The sequence below is a fragment of the Panthera onca genome, chromosome B2, assembly GCF_046562875.1.
Source record: "Panthera onca isolate mPanOnc1 chromosome B2, mPanOnc1 haplotype 2, whole genome shotgun sequence".
Classification (NCBI taxonomy): domain Eukaryota; kingdom Metazoa; phylum Chordata; class Mammalia; order Carnivora; family Felidae; genus Panthera; species Panthera onca.
This window is the reverse complement of record NC_138343.1, coordinates 113,711,575-113,733,963: the sequence shown is the minus strand read 5'-3', so window position 1 is coordinate 113,733,963 and position 22,389 is coordinate 113,711,575.

Sequence of the window (22,389 nt, the reverse complement as noted above, 5' to 3'; positions counted from 1 at the left end):
GATAATCCTTATACATATATGTATGTATATATATATATATATATATATATATATATATATACACACACACACACATCCACATCTTTATCCATTCATCTATCAGTGAACACTTATTGGCTATTGTAAATAATGCTGCAATGAATATAGGACTGCATATGTCTTTTTGAATTAGTGTTTTCAATTTCTTTGGGTGAACATCCAGAATTTTAGTAGAAGCCCTACTGTGATAAAGATTAAAATCAGTATGGACTCAGACTTCTATCTCAAGCCACATCCCTGGTAGAGCAGAGTTAGCTCAAAGGAATCTCTAGAGTCAGTTTTTCCATTTGTAGAACAATAACTTAATTTTAATTATTTCTCAACAATTTTCTATAATAGTAATTCTCTGTAAATACCTCTCAGGCTGATATTAGAAGACAACTGTCCTCTGTAAATCAGCCTATGATGATTGGGAACACAGGTCAGTTGACAAAGCAGAAGATAAGAGAACAACAAGGCAGCAGGCCATGAGAGAATAAGGGATCCAAGCATGATCAGAAGAGGGAGGTTTCCTTTATTCACTCTAGACTAATGGAGTCCTTGGTCTCTGAGGTGGTCTCAAATCACAAGGTGGTTGTGGTATTCGTTATGGTAACAGTATTAGCAATGCTGGTCATAATTTTTCTGCATATTTTAGAATTTCTGATATTTTAAGCTTTGTCTCTCAGTGTATTTTGACGCTATTTCTAAATTTTTAAAAAATTTTTAAAATTTATTTTTGAGAGAGACAGAGCGTGAGTGGGGCAGGGCTGAGAGAGAGAGGGAGGGAGACATAAAGTTGAAGCAGGTTCCAGGCTCTGAGCTGTCAGTGCAGAGCCTTAGGTGGGGCTCAAACTCAGGAACTGTGAGATCATGACCTGAGCCGAAGTCAGACACTTCACCGACTGAACCACCCAGGCGTCCCTATGCTATTTCTTACCTAAAAGCTTTGTTCCTTCTATTGACTTTGTGTCAACAAATCATTTCTACTTCTGCTAATAATGTAAGCATGAAATTCTAATAAATTAACAGGTTTTCATATGTTAAGACCAGGTGCCTATCTTGGAAAGTTAATGTGAGGATTATAGTTGCATTTTTTCATAACAGGACTCTCTCTATATATATTTTTTTCATGTAATGAAAGGACAAACAAACAAACAAACAAACAGGGATTGGGAAGAAGTGATCCAGATCCAGAATAGTGGTTCTCCACATTAATAAAACTCATTAATGAGTTTTAATGAATCTCCAGTTTGGGGAGGATATCGTTTCTCTTACTGTTTAATAAGATCCAAAGTTGTGGTTTCAGGATGATGTGGATCTTTTAAGAAGAAATAATGAATTCTATTGGGAGAAGATGAACTTTTTTTTTAAGACAAAGAAGAACGGACGGACAAACAAATATACAAAGAAAAAAAAAGTAAAAACATGTAGCAAACTAAAGCAGAAGCCCACCCTGGAGACTCTCATGGTCTCCTTTGTTCTCCAAGTCCTAGTTGCCTTTTCCAAACACCTGGCAGAAGAAACTGGTGGGAGACAAATGCTATGACCCATTTCAGGAAGCTGGAAAGATTTATGATACCAGAGTAGAAAGGAAGCATAATAACCGTTGAAGAGGAGTTACAGCCCAGAAAGAGAAATGTAGAAGGTCTGGGCAGTGAGGCCCATGCTCAAGAACAACCATAGTCGCACCAAGTTTGACTAGGGGACACAGCAGTATTCATCCTCAGCATCGTATCTTAATAGTTTAAATTTGTGTTCAGTCGTTGGTAACATGGAGTAAAGAACTTATTGAAACTTCTTCTGGGATATATGTCTTCTATCAGGACCACCTCTTCAGATATTTCTGATGTGAACAATGGAAAGGCAAAGAGAGTTACTGGTGAAAACTAGACAAATGCAAGAGCAGAGTGAGCCTAAGTACCCTCCCCAGAAAGCCACAGACATTTATAGGGCTAATGATATGAGACTAGGTATAGTATATTTTAAGCACCAATCCTAATGAGGGAAAACTATAGGTGCTTAATAATTATTAACAATGATTATTACCCATTAAAAGTGAAGGCAGATTATAGAGTTGGTATAGAGCAATGGGCTAGCAGATGTAGTTTGAATTTCCATGAACAAGTGCCCTCCTCCCGCCTACACCCTGAAACATGAAGAAAACACAGTTGTGTGATTTAATATCTCATATTTGGACATGTTACAAGGGACTTTTATCTACATTTTCTCACCTTGAGGTTAACTTGGGTCCTGATGTAATTATTCTAAATTTACTCTCAAAGAATTTGTTTCAAAAAAAATCTTATAACTTTTCTTTAAAAAATTATGATTTAATATGTGTGACCTAAAATAGATAAAGTTTTTTTCCCATGAAATTTGTTGTACATTGTGAGTAAAGAAAAAAACTGATAGATGTGTATTTAGTAACACTTTTTAAAAATAATTTTGAACACCTATGGTCGAAATGTTCAAAAACATTGATCACTATGGGATAAATTATTGAATGAAGTATAGAGGAAAGTTCTGATTTTTTGTACAAGGTGTATATTCTGGACTGAGGATGTTGTTTTTCTGGCACATCTGAAATCAAACATAAGCCCCAAATCCTGAGGATTGATTTTCTTCTGAAGACCATGATCTCTTCTACAGGAGGAATTCATTTCCCTCCCAGACACATTATTTTGATCTTATATTAATCAAACTAATGACCTTGGCTTTGTCATGCTAAGAGACTTGCCTTGAGCATTTTCAAAGCTTCTATGCATTGACTGTGAATGGATGATGTCTTCCCTACTTGATTTCCTAAAGGTGAGGAGATGGCCAACCACTTCTCTAAGTGCTCTACATATAATTTATTTAATCCTCACAACATCTCTGTGAGAACAAGTACTATTATTAGACCCATTTTACACATTAAAAATTGAGGCATAGAGAGGTTAAATGATCTGACCAAGTTTACCTAAGTAGATAACAGCTGGTGCAGACATCCAACTATTCTGGCTCTACGCTCTTGCAACGCTAGGCTAGTGAAGGTGGAAATTTGGGTTCATTCTCACAGAGAAGAGGTAATTAAGGGTCAGACTGGAGAGAGAGCATGGGAATGAAGAGCAAACAGAAATTGCAAGGGTCAGTTCTTAGGAAAATATGACAAAACCTGGCAAGTGGCAGCTTACATGAACTGAAAGCAGTGAGAAAGTCAGTGTTTCCTGTTTGGAAAAAGGAATAAAAATGGGACCACTGATTGAAATGGGGTGCAAAAATCTTATGAGGAAGAAAAACATGGCACCAGTCTGATCTTCAAGTATATTTTGAATATATTCGATTTCTCTTTTCATTAGAGGAAATTCAATTTGATAGATGAATAGAGGAAGAGAAGGAAAAGGAGAGTGTTTCAAAGAATAAGGTTGAAGTCATCACAGCTTGACAGAACCTTAAAAATCAAAAAGTATGCCAGAATAGCAGGTATTTGAGACTTACTGTTAGAAACAATTTTATTTTAAACACATGTGGTTCTTAATGATCCTGCTAGCTTGGTGGCTGTGCTGCCCGCCTTCAGCAGGAAGTGCTGATTTGCTTAATTCTGTTAAGGCTGTAAGAAAGGTAAATCTGTCTCCTGAACTTAAAGGGCCTCTGCTCCAAAGTAAGTTTGACATTGGCCAATAATCACCCTGACATTCCTGTGGCTTTGGCTGCTCTCAAAGCTGCTGAGTGGCATCAAGAGAAGAGGCTGAGTGAGAAAGCCTACTTACAGTGAAGGCCAGTCCTGTTGATGCTGAGAAGGGTTGGTATTCTCAGAACAGCACAAGCACACTGTGCTCTCCCATGTTGGGTGCCCTTGGGAGAGGGTTAGAAAGGTTCTCATAACCAGTGGCAGAGAGGATGATATACTTCCCAAAACATCTCTGAATCAAAGGAGTTAATTGTGAGAATGGCCTTTGAAAACTGCATGCTTTGCAAAATGGAACTATGCAAACTGGGCACACACAGAGAGTGGGGCTCATATTTTGATTACCATTTCATCTCCAAAAAATCATAAGGCCTGGCCCTCAGTGAATAGTCCCTAAACAAGCAGTGCCTTTAGAAGGGGGATCATCCCAGTGTGCAAAGCAGACTCTTAATTCACCTTTTTGTCCTAGGGTTCTGTTCAGTTAGCATATGTCCAAGTATTTTACTTTTTTCAAGTATTATTATTAATAGTTGTATAAAAGTAAGTGAGAATAGTTCTGGTAGACTGCTACTTTGTTCCCGGCTCCTGTCACTTTCATCCTGGCAGTAGGTATGCAACATATGCACTAGAAGATGAACAGCAAAAGCCTCTCTATCCTTTTAATTTTTTTTTTTATCCTTTCAATATTTAAGGAGAATGCACAGGGACTTCAGGTATGGCAGCTAACTCCTTTTGCCCTGATGATGGTTGAAGAAGTATTACATGTATTCAATGCTATTCTTCAGCCAGACACTTGATGTAATAGCCAGATGTGGGTCACCTGGGTGGCTCAGTAGGCTGAGCGTCAGACTCTTGATTTTGGCTCAGGTCAGATCTTGTGGTTCATGGGATTGAGCCCCACTTTCCACTCTATGCTGACAGTGCAGAGACTGCTTGGGATTCTCTCTCCCTTTCTCTCTGCCCTTCCTGGCTCATGCTGTCTGTCTCTATCTCAAAATAAATAAATAAACAAACAAAAAAATGAGCCAGTTGTGCTATAGCCTATGGAGTCTTCAAGATTCATAAAGCCACCAGGGTCACAGAAGCAAGGGTTTTACATATATATATATATAAACTGAGCAGTTCAGTTTTAAAATGTGTAGCAAGCAGCTTAAATGTTCTCCTACAATGAGGTCGTCTACCAATTGTAGATCTATAGCTATGTATCATATTGTTTGGTAGCACCCTGTGAATTTAGCAATAAACCCTTCTGTCATCGATGACCTCAAGGGACGCAAGTTCATGTTTAATTAAAAAAATACATACTGAATTTTCCACTCATCACAAAGTCCATAGTCATATCACTGAGAAGAAACGTAAAGGACAAAAAATATCTTCTGGAAGTCAGCAGTATCAAGCAAACATTGCTATTTTAGGAAGACTGTGCCCAAAGGACAATTTTACATATGCAGCCACAAAAGGTGTGTTTACATGCCACTCTCAGAAGCATGAGTTTTCATTTAGATCAACTGACCATTGGTTTAAGTTAATGCTGCTCATTTTCAATTCCCGGTTTTTGTGCATGCACAAAGCTGGAAGTGATAGCGGAAAATGTGGCTCCATGGGTAGCAGAACTTCTCAAGTTTAAAGGATGTCAGTTTTGTATCAGCAGATGCTTCAAATTGAAAATCTGTAATTCCAATAACTGTTTTGTTTTGTTTTTCCATATGATTGCAGGAATCAAAGTGAAGCTTTGGAATTTATTCTCTCAAAAGGAAAACATCTGATATCATTATGAATGTTAAAATTGCAACACTGAGTTTATAGCATTTGTTTTTGTGGTGACAGTATGAATAGAAAATTTTGTGGCCCACATCTGCATGGTAACAACAATGCTCTCACTAAATTAAGGAACCTGTGGAGAAATGTATTTGGGAGAGTTTGTGGCATACATAAAATTCATAATTTCACCCAAATAAATTGTAATATTCTACCAATTGAAATAGAAGCCACAATTGTCAAAATCTATGAATATTTTTATATTTTACACAATTGGAATAACATTGATAAAACTAATATTAAATAAAAATTTTTCATCCTGGCAGTCCAGTATACTTTTTCTCTTTTTCCAGCCTCTTATCAGTAAGATGTTAGCAATGTTTGAGTCTTTAACTAACTACTTAAAAAATATTTACTTATTTTGAGAGAGAGAGAGAGAGAAAGAGAGAGAGAGAGAATGAATTCCAAGCAGGCTCCATGCTCAGCACAGAGCCTGATGCAGGACTCGATCCCATGACCCTGAGATCATGACCTGAGCTGAAACCAAGAGTCAGATATCTGAGCCACCCAGATGCTGCAGTAAATAACTACTCTATTAATCAGCCCTAATGTCCTACAAAGATATTAATTTTTTATAAAGGATTTCTCCAGTTTTTGGTTGCATTTTGTTTAAAATCAGCTGGAAAATTTTAAGGAAAGTATTCAGTAGATGGATTGGTAAGAAAAGCAACGTCTTCAGATTAAAGCTTTTAGCAAATTGTAATTATTGAAGACAATATCTTGCAAATGGAGAAGACATTTGCTACAAAAGTAATGGGAAGCTGAACAAATTAAAGAATGAAATCATGGACAGCGTAGAAAATGTAATTTTGAAATTGCATAACAGCTTTGAAACATCTGATTTGCAGGAAGAATTAGTTGACAGATCTATTTGTAACTGAATAAATTTATACCTGTAGTGCAATGAAACAAAATTGAGAAAGCCTACAATTTTGCAGCATCTAAATTTGGTAAAAGTTTCAGGGTAATCATAAATAGAGACAACTTATTTCACAAATGTTGTCTTATAAAAATATTTGTTGAAGAAAGCTACTCTAAATGGAAACAAAAAGGCAATGCCTATGAAAATATTTGGGCTGAAATATTTACCCCAGTATAAAATAAATTGGAATATTTCATCTAGCAGAAGTTATTTGAGGATTACCAGCTTTCTCAGCACATTTAGAAAGGATATTTTGTTACCTCTTTTGCAAAGAAATTTTCAGTGAAAATGTCAGTGATTTCCAATTTTTTGGCATAGAATTCCAATTTAAAAATACTACAGACAATTTTATGGAAAAGGTAAAAATAGTAAGTATATATCTTAAAAAATACACTCCTCTGGTTCTAGACATGGTATTAGAGACAGAAGCAGTTAAGCAACTGGGTAAAGTACGTGAAAATGTGCCACTAATATTCCTTTCCTAATACTTTATATAATCAATATAATTTTTTAACCTTCTTTAGTGTATACAAATATATAGCAGTTTTATCTCTAAATACAAGCTTCAAGTTTGAAAGTAATTTTTAAATAGAATTTCTTTTTTAGTTCCATGAACATAATACAGCCAAATTTCAAACAATAATTAATAATATTTTTGAATAGTAAACTTTCCAAAACTTACATAATTTTAATTATTTTTAGTACTGTCTTTCACTCTAAGGTATCTCCCATAAATTTTGTGGGCATCCTTCTTTAAGGAATTGTTTTTTTTTTTAAGTTTACTTATTTATTTTGAGAGAGAGAGAGAAAGACAGAGAGAGAGAAAAGGAAATGAGCAGGGGAGGGACAGAGAGAAAGGGTGACTCAGAATCCGAAGCAGGCTCCAGGCTCTGAGCTGTCAGCAGAGAGCCCAAAGCGGGGCTTGAACCCACGAACCCAGACATAGTGACCTGAGCAGAAGTCAGAGACTTAACTGACTGATCCACCCAGGCACCCCTGGACATCCTTCTTTTGGGCAGCCAAATCAGCTTCTGAAGTCAGAGCAATAGTTGTAAATTTTCTCCTTAGAGATGCTGGTACTTAATGTAAATCTAACATCCATGTTAATCTCTAAGAGGATATTGTGACCTTGAAAGGATTCCTAAGGCTCTCAGGGAGAGGAGGTAATTGCGTTAAGGTAAGGTTTAGTCCATGAGAGAAATTCCATGGCCTCAACATTGTGATAGAGGCATATTTATCACAGCAAATACTAGTAATACCATAGCTGGTCGGTGTAAACTCTTGGTGCTGCTAAATGTGGTAGGTGACATTATGAGTTGGCATTTCTCCACTTCCTGTTCAATTCTTTTTGTTTGTTTGTTTGTTTGGACAGGTCACTAGTGTCCCAGCTGCTACTGGGACTGGGTACCCTTTCAGTGACTGCAGGGTAGTTTTGAGTGACAGTGAAATTCTGATGCTACTAGGGTAGTGATATAGTAGTGAACACAGTGGTGATGAATCAAAGTCTGAGATTTTATTTTAGTGTATCAGATTACAGATCACTTCCTAGCATTCCTGGGTGGGCTCTGTGGGGTTCCCAGAGGAAGATAATCTTTTCATTTGCACAACTGTTTACAATGATTGAAAAGATAATTTGATCTTCATTCCATATTTTAAAATAAGGAGTACAGTGGGGTGCCTGGGTGGCTCAGTTGGTTAACCCAGCATCTTGATTTCAGCTCGGGTCACTATTCCAGGGTCATGGAATTGAGCCCCGCATGGCCTCCACACCCATAGAGCCTCCTTAAGATTCTCTTTCTCTCTCCCTCTCCCCTCTCCCCTACTCCCCTGCTCAGGCTCCTTGTCTCTCTCTAAAATTAAAAAAAAAAAAAAAAGGAGTGTGGCAAGTTTATTCTATACAGTAAAAACAAACACAGGCTTTGATATCTGCATTTGGGACTTAAAAGAGAAAACCATAGCCCTTCCCTGTGCCTGAGGGACAAAGTGGGACATTTGCTAGATTATCTCCCACCTCTACCTGCCATGTTTCCTTAGTAAACACAATCCATGTTAAAATCATGGAGGACAGTGCCATCTCCAAATCTACCACTAGGTTTTGGAAAATAGCTCATCCACTGCTTTATTTCCAGCTTTACCACTGAGCAGTCACAGATATTAGCTGACAAAATCCTCCTGCTTCAATTATAAGTACATCATGATTGTAATAGGGCCAAAGGCATGCATGTACCCGAGTTTCAGTTTTTCCCAGATTAGACTCAGCCATAGGCCATGAAAGAGTGACACACACTTACCTCAAGGGAAATCTTTCCAGGGCCTGCATAAAGAAGAATATTGGAATTAGAGATATTTTCACTTATTATATAATACAGGTTTCCTTCCCTTCTTGGATTTTCTTCAATCATGTTGCTAATCAAAATACTATAACACAACAATTTTAGCAATTGTACATGTTACTGCCCTGGAATAAAAGTCTGACAATGATGGCTCCTGAGATTATTAATTAAAATAATAATGATAGTGATAAATAATAGTAATAATAATAATAGTGACACTGATATATACCAGGTGCCATGCTCATCATTTTACATATCATTTAATTTTCACAACTAATTCTTTAAGATTAATGCTATTATTATTCCTGTTTTACAGATAAATAAACTAAGGCACAGAGAGGATAAATTATTTGTTCAAGGTCACACCACTACTAAGTGAGAGAACAGGGAATTGAATCAAGCTGTTTGGGTCCAAGGTCATGCTCATAACCACAGGCTACACAGTCTTGTATTAAGTTAGGTTTGCATCCTTAGAAGAAACCCTACTTTAAGAAGGTGAACCATCTTTTTAATATTTTAATTAGGTTTGCTAGCATTCTATTAATTTTTTCCATTGCAGAAAAGTGATATTGTTCTCATTTTTGTGTGTGTTTTGCTTTTTTAGTGTTTATGTATGTGATCATTTTTCTTTTTTGTTTTCTATTTTTGTCCAATTTTATTAGTATTTTACTACTTTCATTAACTAGAAAGTTTTCCATATTTTCCAAGTTTTCCATATTTATCCTAGGACAAATAAAAAAGCATTTAGCCTTCAAAAGATTAAAAACAACTAAGCATAAAACTCTTTGAATCTGGAACTTTTTCTTGGAGTTAATGAGTACACAGCTGTGCAAAGTGTCCTCTTACAATTTTTTAATATCTTCCATATTCATTCAACCTATAAATATTTATGAGAGCCTGCTACACCTATGAAGTGTTAGGTTGTGTGTGTGCTAGGTTATAAATGAATAAAATGAACAAAACAAAGCCCTGAGAATTAAGAAGCTTACTATGAATTCAGTTTTTATTATGTCTCCTTTTTGATTTCTAACATTATTTGTGTGGTTTTTTATTTCTTGACTAGAATTTAAATAAAATGTTGCCTGTTTAGTATGTTTTATTTTACTTTTCCCCAAGAATCAGTTCTCAGACTCATTTATTAATTCCATTTTTAATTACTTTTTTCTATTTTTTAAACAATTGACTGGGGTTTTTATTTCCTTATTTTCTCCCCAAACAGAAGATTTTTAAAAATTTCAGACTTTTTGGCTAAATGTTTAATTGCTTTCTTTTTAAACAACATAATCCCATAAGTCTACACAATTATTTCTCTGAATATAACGATTGCATTTATGTTTTGCTTTTCTTGTCTCAGTGGTGTAAAAATACTAAGTACTTAACAAGGCAATAGATATTTATTTTTATAACTTTGCTTTTACATTTGGATATGTCTATATAATGGTCAAATGTTACCTAGAAACTACTATTATTTAGAATTTGTTGAGAATTTCAGTATGTTTCACAACCACATGTAAATATAATATATTTTGTAGAGTTCAATATTTACTTCTTAATCTAGCAATGATTATTTCTTAATCTGTTCTCATTACATTAATCACATTCTTTGCCATTTTTGTAACATTTGACTCACATTTATTCCTGCATATGTCACTATTTGTCTTTATTGTGAATTCTTTTATCAAAGTATTATTTATGACCTTTTGTCTCTTTAATTTGTTTTGCCATTAAATTTAATTTTATGGAGTTTTGTATAGCCATGTCTGACATTGATTTCTATTTGCCTGCTAAGCCATTATCAAATATTCAGTCAGCTTTTTGTACCATTTTGGTTTCCTTATATCTCTTGTAAGTAACATACAGTTGAATTTGTTTATTAAACAAGTTGTCTTGTCATTATTGAAAGCGGTTAAATAACTTTTATTCATCACTATTGGTTAAGTTAGTTTTTCTGTCATCTTAATAGAGTACTTTCTTTTTGTTTTGTAAACCCTTTTGCATGCCCCTTGTAGTCTTTTTTTTTTAATATATACGAAATTTATTGTCAAATTGGTTACCATACAACACCTAGTGCTCATCCCAACAGGTGCCCTCCTCAATGCCCATCACCCACCCTCACCTCCAACCCCTGGTAGTCTTTATACGATATGATTGATGTTTTCTTTATTATTATCTTATAATCAAATTCTGTGTTTATCTTTAAGTTTTCAAAATAAGCTCAAACAAATCTTTATACAATCAAAGCAGCAAAGGAAATATGATTTTTGATTTTATACATTTCAAAATTTGGAGGTTTATAACTTTTTTCCTCTTAGACCCAGTTACAAAATTTTATAAGTTTAATAAAAAATTACAGATTTCCACAAATATTGTGAACTGTTAATCTTTTAAAGTTATTTATGGCATTTTCTCTCAACTTTTTCATATTATAGTAATTATTCAGTTTTATTTTCTTTACTTAATGATTACAGTGTTTGCTATAATTTTTTTTTATTCTATGAGTATTTTGCTCCTTAGTGTAATTGGAATATATTCTTAAGAAAGAAATAGATTCTTTCCAGAAACTTTTATGGGTAGTTTATTTTCTTTGTTCTTATACATCTGAGGATATTTTTCTGTAGCTTCTACATATTAACGTATGTTAAATTATTCAAGTATAAGCTCCATAAAATCATATCATTTCATTCTGGTATTTAGTGTCATGGGGAATGTTAAGATCACCTCAATTTCTGTAAGCTGTAGATAACCTGTTCTTTTATCTGTTTATATATTTTTTAATTATTTAATCTTAAAAATTTTTAAATGTTTGCACCACATGTCTTAGATATGAGTTATTGTTCTTTTTTGCCAGAAGTAAAAACCTGCTCTCTTTTCAATTGAGTCTTTAGTCTTATATTTGATTATTGTTTTTTGTTTTATTTGCTTTCAATTTTTCTTAAATTGAATATATTGATTCTAAATTTTATATATTCTCTTTTGTATCATTTTGTCTCTTTTGCTTATTGTCATTATTTTCTTTTTTTAATGTTTTTTAATGTTTATTTATTTCTGAGACAGAGAGAGACAGACAGACCATGACTGGGGGAGGGACAGAGAGAGAGGGAGACACAGAATCAGAAGCAGGCTCCAGGCTCTGAGCAGTCAGCACAGAGCCCCACGTGGAGCTCCAACTCACAAACTGTGAGATCATGACCTGAGCTGAAGTCGGTCACTCAACCGACTGAGCTACCCAGGCACCCCTCATTATTTTCATTTAATCCTTATATTATAAATTTTTGTCTCAAATTTGCTTCTGTATTGTATTCAACTTTCTGCTTCCATAATTCTGTTTTTCTACTGCCTTCAATTAACTTCATATTTATATTAATGTGCTGATGCTTTCTTAATATTTTCTTAAAAACTAGTTTAATAGTGCTAAAAATCAATTACTTCCTGACATTTTTATTAGTGCTCTTCTTTCTTGATAGAAACACTGTTTTATTAAAAAAATAAAAACAGGTTTTTTTTCCATTTCCACAAGTAAATTACCTTGTAAGTTGTCAGGGTAAAAATTGGCATCTGGCTCTGTGAATATGGGGAGAAGAATTTAGAAATCCCAGAAATTTCTGACCGTGCATCAAAAACGAATGGAGGACTTCTTAAAAATTAGTTTCCACACCTCTATCCATTGACCTCCTGATAGAGTATGTCTGTGGTTGGGCCCAGCCATATTTTGGTTTTTTGTTTTGGTTTGTTATTTCTGTTTGTTTTTATAGATTCACAGATGATACTTGTAATGAGGTAAGTTTGAGCACCATTGGATTAAAGAATATTAAGCTCCTCATAGAAGAGATGCACATGCAAAACTATGTCTTATCTCTATCTTGTATGTAACCATTCAAAAAAGGTTTTCCCGGTAGAAATATACTTCAGTTCACCCATCACTATCTTTTTTTTTTTTATTTATTTTTTATTTTTTTTATTTTTTATTTTTTAATATATGAAATTTACAGTCAAATTGGTTTCCATACAACACCCAGTGCTCATCCCAAAAAGTGCCCTCCTCAATACCCATCACCCACCCTGCCCTCCCTCCCACCCTGCCCTCCCTCCCACCCCCCATCAACCCTCAGTTTGTTCTCAGTTTTTAACAGTCTCTTATGCTTTGGCTCTCTCCCACTCTAACCTCTTTTTTTTTTTTTTTCCCTTCCCCTCCCCCATGGGTTTCTGTTATGTTTCTCAGGATCCACATAAGAGTGAAACCATATGGTATCTGTCTTTCTCTGTATGGCTTATTTCACTTAGCATCACACTCTCCAGTTCCATCCATGTTGCTACAAAAGGCCATATTTCATTTTTTCTCATTGCCACGTAGTATTCCATTGTGTATATAAACCACAATTTCTTTATCCATTCATCAGTTGATGGACATTTAGGCTCTTTCCATAATTTGGCTATTGTTGAGAGTGCCGCTATAAACATTGGGGCACAGGTGCCCCTATGCATCAGTACTCCTGTATCCCTTGGATAAATTCCTAGCAGTGCTATTGCTGGGTCATAGGGTAGGTCTATTTTTAATTTTCTGAGGAACCTCCACACTGCTTTCCAGAGCGGCTGCACCAATTTGCATTCCCACCAACAGTGCAAGAGGGTTCCCGTTTCTCCACATCCTCTCTAGCATCTATAGTCTCCTGATTTCTTCATTTTGGCCACTCTGACTGGCGTGAGGTGGTATCTGAGTGTGGTTTTGATTTGTATTTCCCTGATAAGGAGCGACGTTGAACATCTTTTCATGTGCCTGTTGGCCATCCGGATGTCTTCTTTAGAGAAGTGTCTATTCATGTTTTCTGCCCATTTCTTCACTGGGTTATTTGTTTTTCGGGTGTGGAGTTTGATGAGCTCTTTATAGATTTTGGATACTAGCCCTTTGTCCGATGTGTCATTTGCAAATATCTTTTCCCATTCCGTTGCTTGCCTTTTAGTTTTGTTGGTTGTTTCCTTTGCTGTGCAGAAGCTTTTTATCTTCATAAGGTCCCAGTAATTCACTTTTGCTTTTAATTCCCTTGCCTTTGGGGATGTGCCGAGTAAGAGATTGCTACGGCTGAGGTCAGAGAGGTCTTTTCCTGCTTTCTCCTCTAAGGTTTTGATGGTTTCCTGTCTCACATTCAGGTCCTTTATCCATTTTGAGTTTATTTTTGTGAATGGTGTGAGAAAGTGGTCTAGTTTCAACCTTCTGCATGTTGCTGTCCAGTTCTCCCAGCACCATTTGTTAAAGAGACTGTCTTTTTTCCATTGGATGTTCTTTCCTGCTTTGTCAAAGATGAGTTGGCCATACGTTTGTGGGTCTAGTTCTGGGGTTTCTATTCTATTCCATTGGTCTATGTGTCTGTTTTTATGCCAATACCATGCTGTCTTGATGATGACAGCTTTGTAGTAGAGGCTAAAGTCTGGGATTGTGATGCCTCCTGCTTTGGTCTTCTTCTTCAAAATTACTTTGGCTATTCGGGGCCTTTTGTGGTTCCATATGAATTTTAGGATTGCTTGTTCTAGTTTCGAGAAGAATGCTGGTGCAATTTTGATTGGGATTGCATTGAATGTGTAGATAGCTTTGGGTAGTATTGACATTTTGACAATATTTATTCTTCCAATCCATGAGCAGGGAATGTCTTTCCATTTCTTTATATCTTCTTCAATTACCTGCATAAGCTTTCTATAGTTTTCAGCATACAGATCTTTTACATCTTTGGTTAGATTTATTCCTAGGTATTTTATGCTTCTTGGTGCAATTGTGAATGGGATCAGTTTCTTCATTTGTCTTTCTGTTGCTTCATTGTTAGTGTATAAGAATGCAACTGATTTCTGCACATTGATTTTGTATCCTGCAACTTTGCTGAATTCATGTATCAGTTCTAGCAGACTTTTGGTGGAGTCTATCGGATTTTCCATGTATAATATCATGTCATCTGCAAAAAGCGAAAGCTTGACTTCATCTTTGCCAATTTTGATGCCTTTGATTTCCTTTTGTTGTCTGATTGCTGATGCTAGAACTTCCAGCACTATATTAAACAACAGCGGTGACAGTGGGCATCCCTGTCGTGTTCCTGATCTCAGGGAAAAAGCTCTCAGTTTTTCCCCGTTGAGGATGATGTTAGCTGTGGGCTTTTCATAAATGGCCTTTATGATCTTTAAGTATGTTCCTTCTATCCCGACTTTCTCAAGGGTTTTTATTAAGAAAGGGTGCTGGATTTTGTCAAAGGCCTTTTCTGCATCGATTGACAGGATCATATGGTTCTTCTCTTTTTTTTTATTAATGTGATGTATCACGTTGATCGATTTGCGAATGTTGAACCAGCCCTGCATCCCAGGAATGAATCCCACTTGATCATGGTGAATAATTCTTTTTATATGCTGTTGAATTCGATTTGCTAGTATCTTATTGAGAATTTTTGCATCCATATTCATCAGGGATATTGGCCTGTAGTTCTCTTTTTTTACTGGGTCTCTGTCTGGTTTAGGAATCAAAGTAATACTGGCTTCATAGAATGAGTCTGGAAGTTTTCCTTCCCTTTCTATTTCTTGGAATAGCTTGCGAAGGATAGGTATTATCTCTGCTTTAAATGTCTGGTAGAATTCCCCTGGGAAGCCATCTGGTCCTGAACTCTTATTTGTTGGGAGATTTTTGATAACCGATTCAATTTCTTCGCTGGTTATGGGTCTGTTCAAGCTTTCTATTTCCTCCTGATTGAGTTTTGGAAGAGTGTGGGTGTTTAGAAATTTGTCCATTTCTTCCAGGTTGTCCAATTTGCTGGCATATAATTTTTCATAGTATTCCCTGATAATTGTTTGTATCTCTGAGGGATTGGTTGTAATCATTCCATTTTCATTCATGATTTTATCTATTTGGGTCATCTCCCTTTTCTTTTTGAGAAGTCTGGCTAGAGGTTTGTCAATTTTGTTTATTTTTTCAAAAAACCAACTCTTGGTTTCGTTGATCTGCTCTACAGTTTTTTTAGATTCTATATTGTTTATTTCTGCTCTGATCTTTATTATTTCTCTTCTTCTGCTGGGTTTAGGCTGCCTTTGCTGTTCTGCTTCTATTTCCTTTAGGTGTGCTGTTAGATTTTGTATTTGGGATTTTTCTTGTTTCTTGAGATAGGCCTGGATTGCAATGTATTTTCCTCTCAGGACTGCCTTCGCTGCATCCCAGAGCGTTTGGATTGTTGTATTTTCATTTTCGTTTGTTTCCATATATTTTTTAATTTCTTCTCTAATTGCCTGGTTGACCCACTCATTCGTTAGTAGGGTGTTCTTTAACCTCCATGCTTTTGGAGGTTTTCCAGACTTTTTCCTGTGGTTGATTTCAAGCTTCATGGCATTGTGGTCTGAAAGTATGCATGGTATAATTTCAATTCTTGTAAACTTATGAAGGGCTGTTTTGTGACCCAGTATATGATCTATCTTGGAGAATGTTCCATGTGCACTCGAGAAGAAAGTATATTCTGTTGCTTTGGGATGCAGAGTTCTAAATATATCTGTCAAGTCCATCTGATCCAATGTATCATTCAGGGCCCTTGTTTCTTTATTGACCGTGTGTCTAGATGATCTATCCATTTCTGTAAGTGGGGTGTTAAAGTCCCCTGCAATGACCACATTCTTATCTGTAAGGTTGCTTATGTTTATGAGTAATTGTTTTATATATCTGGGGGCTCGGGTATTTGGCGCATAGACATTTATAATAGCTCTTCCTGGTGGATAGACCCTGTGATTATTATATAATGCCCTTCTTCATCTCTTGTTACAGCCTTTAATTTAAAGTCTAGTTTGTCTGATATAAGTATGGCTACTCCAGCTTTCTTTTGGCTTTCAGGAGCATGATAGATAGTTCTCCATCCCCTCACTCTCAATCTAAAGGTGTCCTCAGATCTAAAATGAGTCTCTTGTAGACAGCAAATAGATGGGTCTTGTTTTTTTATCCATTCTGATACTATGTCTTTTAGTTGGCGCATTTAATCCATTTACATTCAGTGTTATTATAGAAAGATATGGGTTTAGAGTCATTGTGATGTCTGTATGTTTTATGCTTGTAGTGATGTCTCTGGTACTTTGTTTCACAGGATCCCCCTTAGGATCTCTTGTAGGGCTGGTTTCATGGTGACAAATTCCTTCAGTTTTTGTTTGTTTGGGAAGACCTTTATCTCTCCTTCTATTCTAAATGACAGACTTGCTGGATAAAGGATTCTCGGCTGCATATTTTTTCTGTTTAGCACACTGTAGATATCGTGCCAAGCCTTTCTGGCCTGCCAAGTTTCAAAGGAGAGATCAGTCACGAGTCTTATAGGTCTCCCTTTATATGTGAGGGCACGTTTATCCCTTGCTGCTTTCAGAATTTTCTCTTTATCCTTGTATTTTGCCAGTTTCACTATGATATGTCGTGCAGAAGATCGATTCAAGTTACGTCTGAAGGGAGTTCTCTGTGCCTCTTGGATTTCAATGCCTTTTTCCTTCCCCAGTTCAGGGAAGTTCTCAGCTATAATTTCTTCAAGTACCCCTTCAGCACCTTTCCCTCTCTCTTCCTCCTCTGGGATACCAATTATGCGTATATTATTTTTTTTTTAGTGTATCACTTAGTTCTCTAATTTTCCCCTCATACTCCTGGATTTTTTTATCTCTCTTTCAGCTTCCTCTTTCTCCATAACTTTATCTTCTAGTTCACCTATTCTCTCCTCTGCCTCTTCAAGCCGAGCTATTGTGGTTTCCATTTTGTTTTGCATTTCGTTTAAAGCGTTTTTCAGCTCCTCCTGACTGTTCCTTAGTCCCTCGATCTTTGTGGCAAGAGATTCTCTGCTGTCCTGTATACTGTTTTCAAGCCCAGCGATTAATTTTATGACTATTATTCTAAATTCACTTTCTGTTATATTATTTAAATCCTTTTTGATCAGTTCATTAGCTGTTGTTATTTCCTGGAGATTCTTCTCAGGGGAATTCTTCCGTTTGGTCATTTTGGAGAGTCCCTGGCGTGGTGAGGACCTGCAGGGCACTTCCCCTGTGCTGTGGTGTATAACTGGAGTTAGTGGACGGGGCCGCAGTCCGACCCGATGTCTGCCCCCAGCCCACTGCTGGGGCCACAGTCAGACTGGTGTGTGCCTTCTCTTCCCCTCTCCTAGGGGCGGGATTCACTGTGGGGTGGCGTGTCCCGTCTGGGCTACTTGCACACTGCCAGGCTTGTGTTGCTGGGGATCTGGCGTATTAGCTGGGGTGGGTAGGCAAGGTGCACGGGGGCTGGAGGGGCAGGCTTAACTCGCTTCTCCTTAGGTGATCCACTTCAGGAGGGGCCCTGTGGCAGCGGGAGGGAGTCAGATCCGCTGCCGGAGGTTTGGCTCCGCAGAAGCACAGAGTTGGGTGTTTGCGCGGAGCGAGCAAGTTCCCTGGCAGGAACTGGTTCCCTTTGGGATTTTGGCTGGGGGATGGGCGGGGGAGATGGCGCTGGCGCCTTTGTTCCCCGCCAAGCTGAGCTCTGCCGTCCGGGGGCTCAGCAGCTCTCCCTCCCTTTGTCCTCCAGCCTTCCCGCTTTCCGAGCAGAGCTGTTAACTTATGACCTCCCAGACGCTAAGTCGCGCTTGCTGTCGGAACACAGTCTGTCCGGCCCCTCCGCTTTTGCCAGCCAGACTCGGGGGCTCTGCTTGGCCGGCGAGCCGCCCCTCTGCCCCGGCTCCCTCCCGCCAGTCCGTGGAGCGCGCACCGCCTCGCCGCCCTTCCTACCCTCTTCCGTGGGCCTCTAGTCTGCGCTTGACTCTGGAGACTCCATTCCGCTAATCCTCTGGCGGTTTTCTGGGTTCTTTAGGCAGGTGTAGGTGGAATCTAAGTGATCGGCAGGACGCGCTGTGAGCCCCGCGTCCTCCTATGCCGCCATCTTCCGGAACCTCCACCCATCACTATCTTTGAAACTAATGACACGAGTCCTTTAATTGCCAGGAAATGAATTAGCTTTTATCTCCCACTAGATGGACGAGCCACTTTTCCCTCCACAGTAACATTTTTTGTGTTCCTGAGACACTGCAGAAATACAACAGCTACCTTCTGCTGAACATTTAATCTTTGTGTACATTTTCTCATTTAATCATCCAAACAACTCTAAGAGAATATGTAGTGCTATTTTCGTTTTAAAGGTAAGCTAAAGGAGCTTAGAGAAGTTAAGTCATATTTGAGATCACACAACTGGTGAAGCCAGAATAAGAAAGAGCAATTTAACATCACAACCTGTCCTTGTATTCACTGTACCACATGATTAGATGATGCTCCATAGGAAGAAATAAAACACTATATGCTACATCACTCAAAGTTTCCTTTTCCTTCACTGTGGCAAGAACACAATCTACTGGGCAGTGTGATAACTGTGTGCTTTATGGAGGGAAGCCCACGTTCAGTACTGAAGGCAAGGAAGGAATTAGGTGCCTAGCTAAACAAATGCAGATAGTCTTCAAGAAAGAAATCCATTTTTAAGAACAAATGGCTATTAAAATGTAAGCAACCTCAAAAGATTTCATGGAGGAAAGTCATTAGATATGAATAGATTATGCTCTTTATCTCTCATGCAAATATTTGGCACTGGGAAAGGGGCCAAGCGTAACATCCGTAAACAGTTTGGTACTGTTCACTGTGCTCTGAATCAACAGTACCATTTGAAAGCTTGCTCTATAGTTGCTCATCTCAATCTTTTTGAAAGATTTTTCTTCAGATACATAAAACTGGTGAGAAATCATGCCACAGTGGGAATTTTTTCTCATGGGGCAAATGTTTCACATGTCAGATGAAATGTATGATATCTGTAATTAGGGAATTTAAGGGGAGCCTGGATGGCTCAGTCATTTGAGTAACCGACTTTTGATTTTGGCTCAGGTCATGATTTCAGTTTGTGAGATCAAGTCCCATGTCAGGTTCTGTGCTGATAGTGCGAAGCCTGCTTGAGATTCACTTTCTTCCTGTCTCTTTCTGTCCCTCCCGTGTTCATGCATGCTTTCTCTCTGTCAAAATAAATAAACTTGAAAAAAAAATTAAAATAATAATGACAGAATAAAATAAAGACGGACAAAAAATACTGCAGAAGCAACAAGTTAAAAATATTTTTTTTATCAAGCGTTCTGTTTGATGTCATGTGCACAATATAGAAATCATTGTCCAAATTTTAAAATATTTCTCTTGAATTAAATTTAAAAAACCATTCAATTTTATGAACCCATCTTTTCTAAGAAAAAGAGGATAAAATTAACTTGAGAATGTTTAAGCCACAATAGTATGTCAACCCATATCTTCTGTTTAATCAATACAATGAAAAATGAAGTCAACCAAATTTCTGACCTTATACACATTTTTGTTCACCTTTTATCTAGTCATTCTGGTGTCTAGTCAAAAAAAGTCATGATATTACAAATTTTTTAATGCTTTGGTAGATTTTATTTTCCCTATAATTTTCAGGATGATGATACCTCCCAGAGTTTAATTATAACATGGTAAAGTCAGAAGTTATGTAAGACCTGTTAATTGGATTCAAGGCATATTTGAGTATGATTTCTGGAGGAGAGTAAAGGGAAACAGGTATGGGTAATTTGAAAGATGACTCCCCAGTTGGTTTTGATGAGCTTGCAAGCTTGAGGTGCTCTGATCCAGTCAGACATTTTCACTTTACAGTTGAGGAAAGGGAAGGACAGACAAACCGAGTAAAACCAAACTGCTTATTAGTGACGGAGGGAGGTGTAGATGCAGCCAAATTTCTAATGCTCATTTCACATTCCGGTAAAGATCAGCTTCTCTGGCAGATTCCTAGAGTAGAGTTCAGTTCATTTATGGTCAAGGAGCTCTTTGCCCACACAGTGTGCTTTGACAGAAAGTCCACTTACCTTCAAACGTGCCCATGATAAAGCCCTTCCTCTAAGCCACCAAATCACTTCTCTACGGTTAATGCCTTAAAGATTTATTAAAATGAAAATGTGCTAGTTGTGCTTAAATTATTTTTATCTTAACCAAAATAGTCTTTCAGGTTAACTGGACATTACCCTCGAAATTCACCAAGGAAATGAATTCTGAAGAGGTCAACTAAGAAATAAAGCAGTGGCAGAGTGTCAAATAGGTCAGAGTTCAAGGCTCAATGATGCTTCTGACTAGCATGCAAATCGTGAAATTTTCCTGTCTTCTCCAATGGGAACAAAATACTTACATCTTAAGGTGTTAGAGGTGCTAAATAAGATAAAAGAAGTTTCCAGCACATGATAATTTATTGTGGTTATTACTGTTTTGAGATTCAAGAAAGTATCTTAAAACTGTTAGAGTCCTACTTAGGCCTCAAAACTCCTCCAAGTCCATCATGAGGGATTAATTCTTTTTTTTTTTTTTTTAATGTTTATTTTTATTTTTGAGACAGAGAGAGACAGAGCATGAACGGGGGAGGGTCAGACAGAGAGGGAGACACAGAATCTGAAGCAGGCTCCAGGCTCTGAGCTGTCAGCACAGAGCCCGATGCGGGGCTCAAACCCACGGACCGTGAGATCATGACCTGAGCGAAGTCGGACGCTTAACCGACTGAACCACCCAGGCACCCCGGGATTAATTCTTTTGAATTAAGAATTGTTTTATCTAGTTATCAACATTTTTTTAAACAAAGCCTCTTGATGACTCAATACATTAACTTCTAATAAATCACAACTTTTGTGTAAATGTACCTCCTTTAAACGTTTCCAAGATGAGACAAGCCGGGAGAGCATGCACTCTGGAACCTATGATGAGCCACTGTCCAGTCACAAGGGAGACAGTGTGCATAAAAGAATAGGAACGTTGAAGAGCACACATTGTTGTGCAGGAGAGCATCTCTAACTACTTGCCAATGGATGTTTAAAGGGCTGATGGGAAATAAGGATAGAGGGAAGGACAGAAGAAACAAAGTGTTGAAACCCGTTTTCAGAAAAGGTTGAATAATTGCTCAAACCACTCACTGAAGGGAAATGGAGACATTTTCAGATTCTTGGAGTGTTACAGAATTCTGATCATCATGTTACCCTTACGAGGTACCTGGTAGCCAATACCTACATTCTCTTTAGGATGGAAACAGCAAAACTGTGATGGCTGACGGACATGACATTACCTCAAAATATTTCTTCACCTCTTCTGTGTGGGCAGTAAGAAGTTAATATATGCGGCAGTTAAGGCTGCAGGCTCTACAGTTGTTAGATTGCCTGAGTTCAAATTCCAGTCACCACCACTTGTTATCCTTGTGAGTATGAACACATTAATTAGTCCTTTTGTGACTCATTTTACTCATCTATAAGAATAATAACAGTATCTACTTCATAGAATTGCTGTGAGGATTAAACAAAATGTTACATACAAGGTTATAATGCTCAATATATGTTGTTATTATTATGATTATTATCATTGTAATTTTTTTCTATATGTGCTAACTGTAGGGGATATTAGAATGTATAATAAGATATACGGCCTTACTCAATTCATATCTATCACAGATTCAAGGTTGAGTCTAAGCTGTGCCTATCAGTAGGACATAGACCTGACTGATGAATTGGTGAAGTGATCCCAGAACTCCATTTGTAGGAATAATGGAGCTTCCAGGATCAAAGCCTTAGAAATTTTAGGGGAGGAGACTT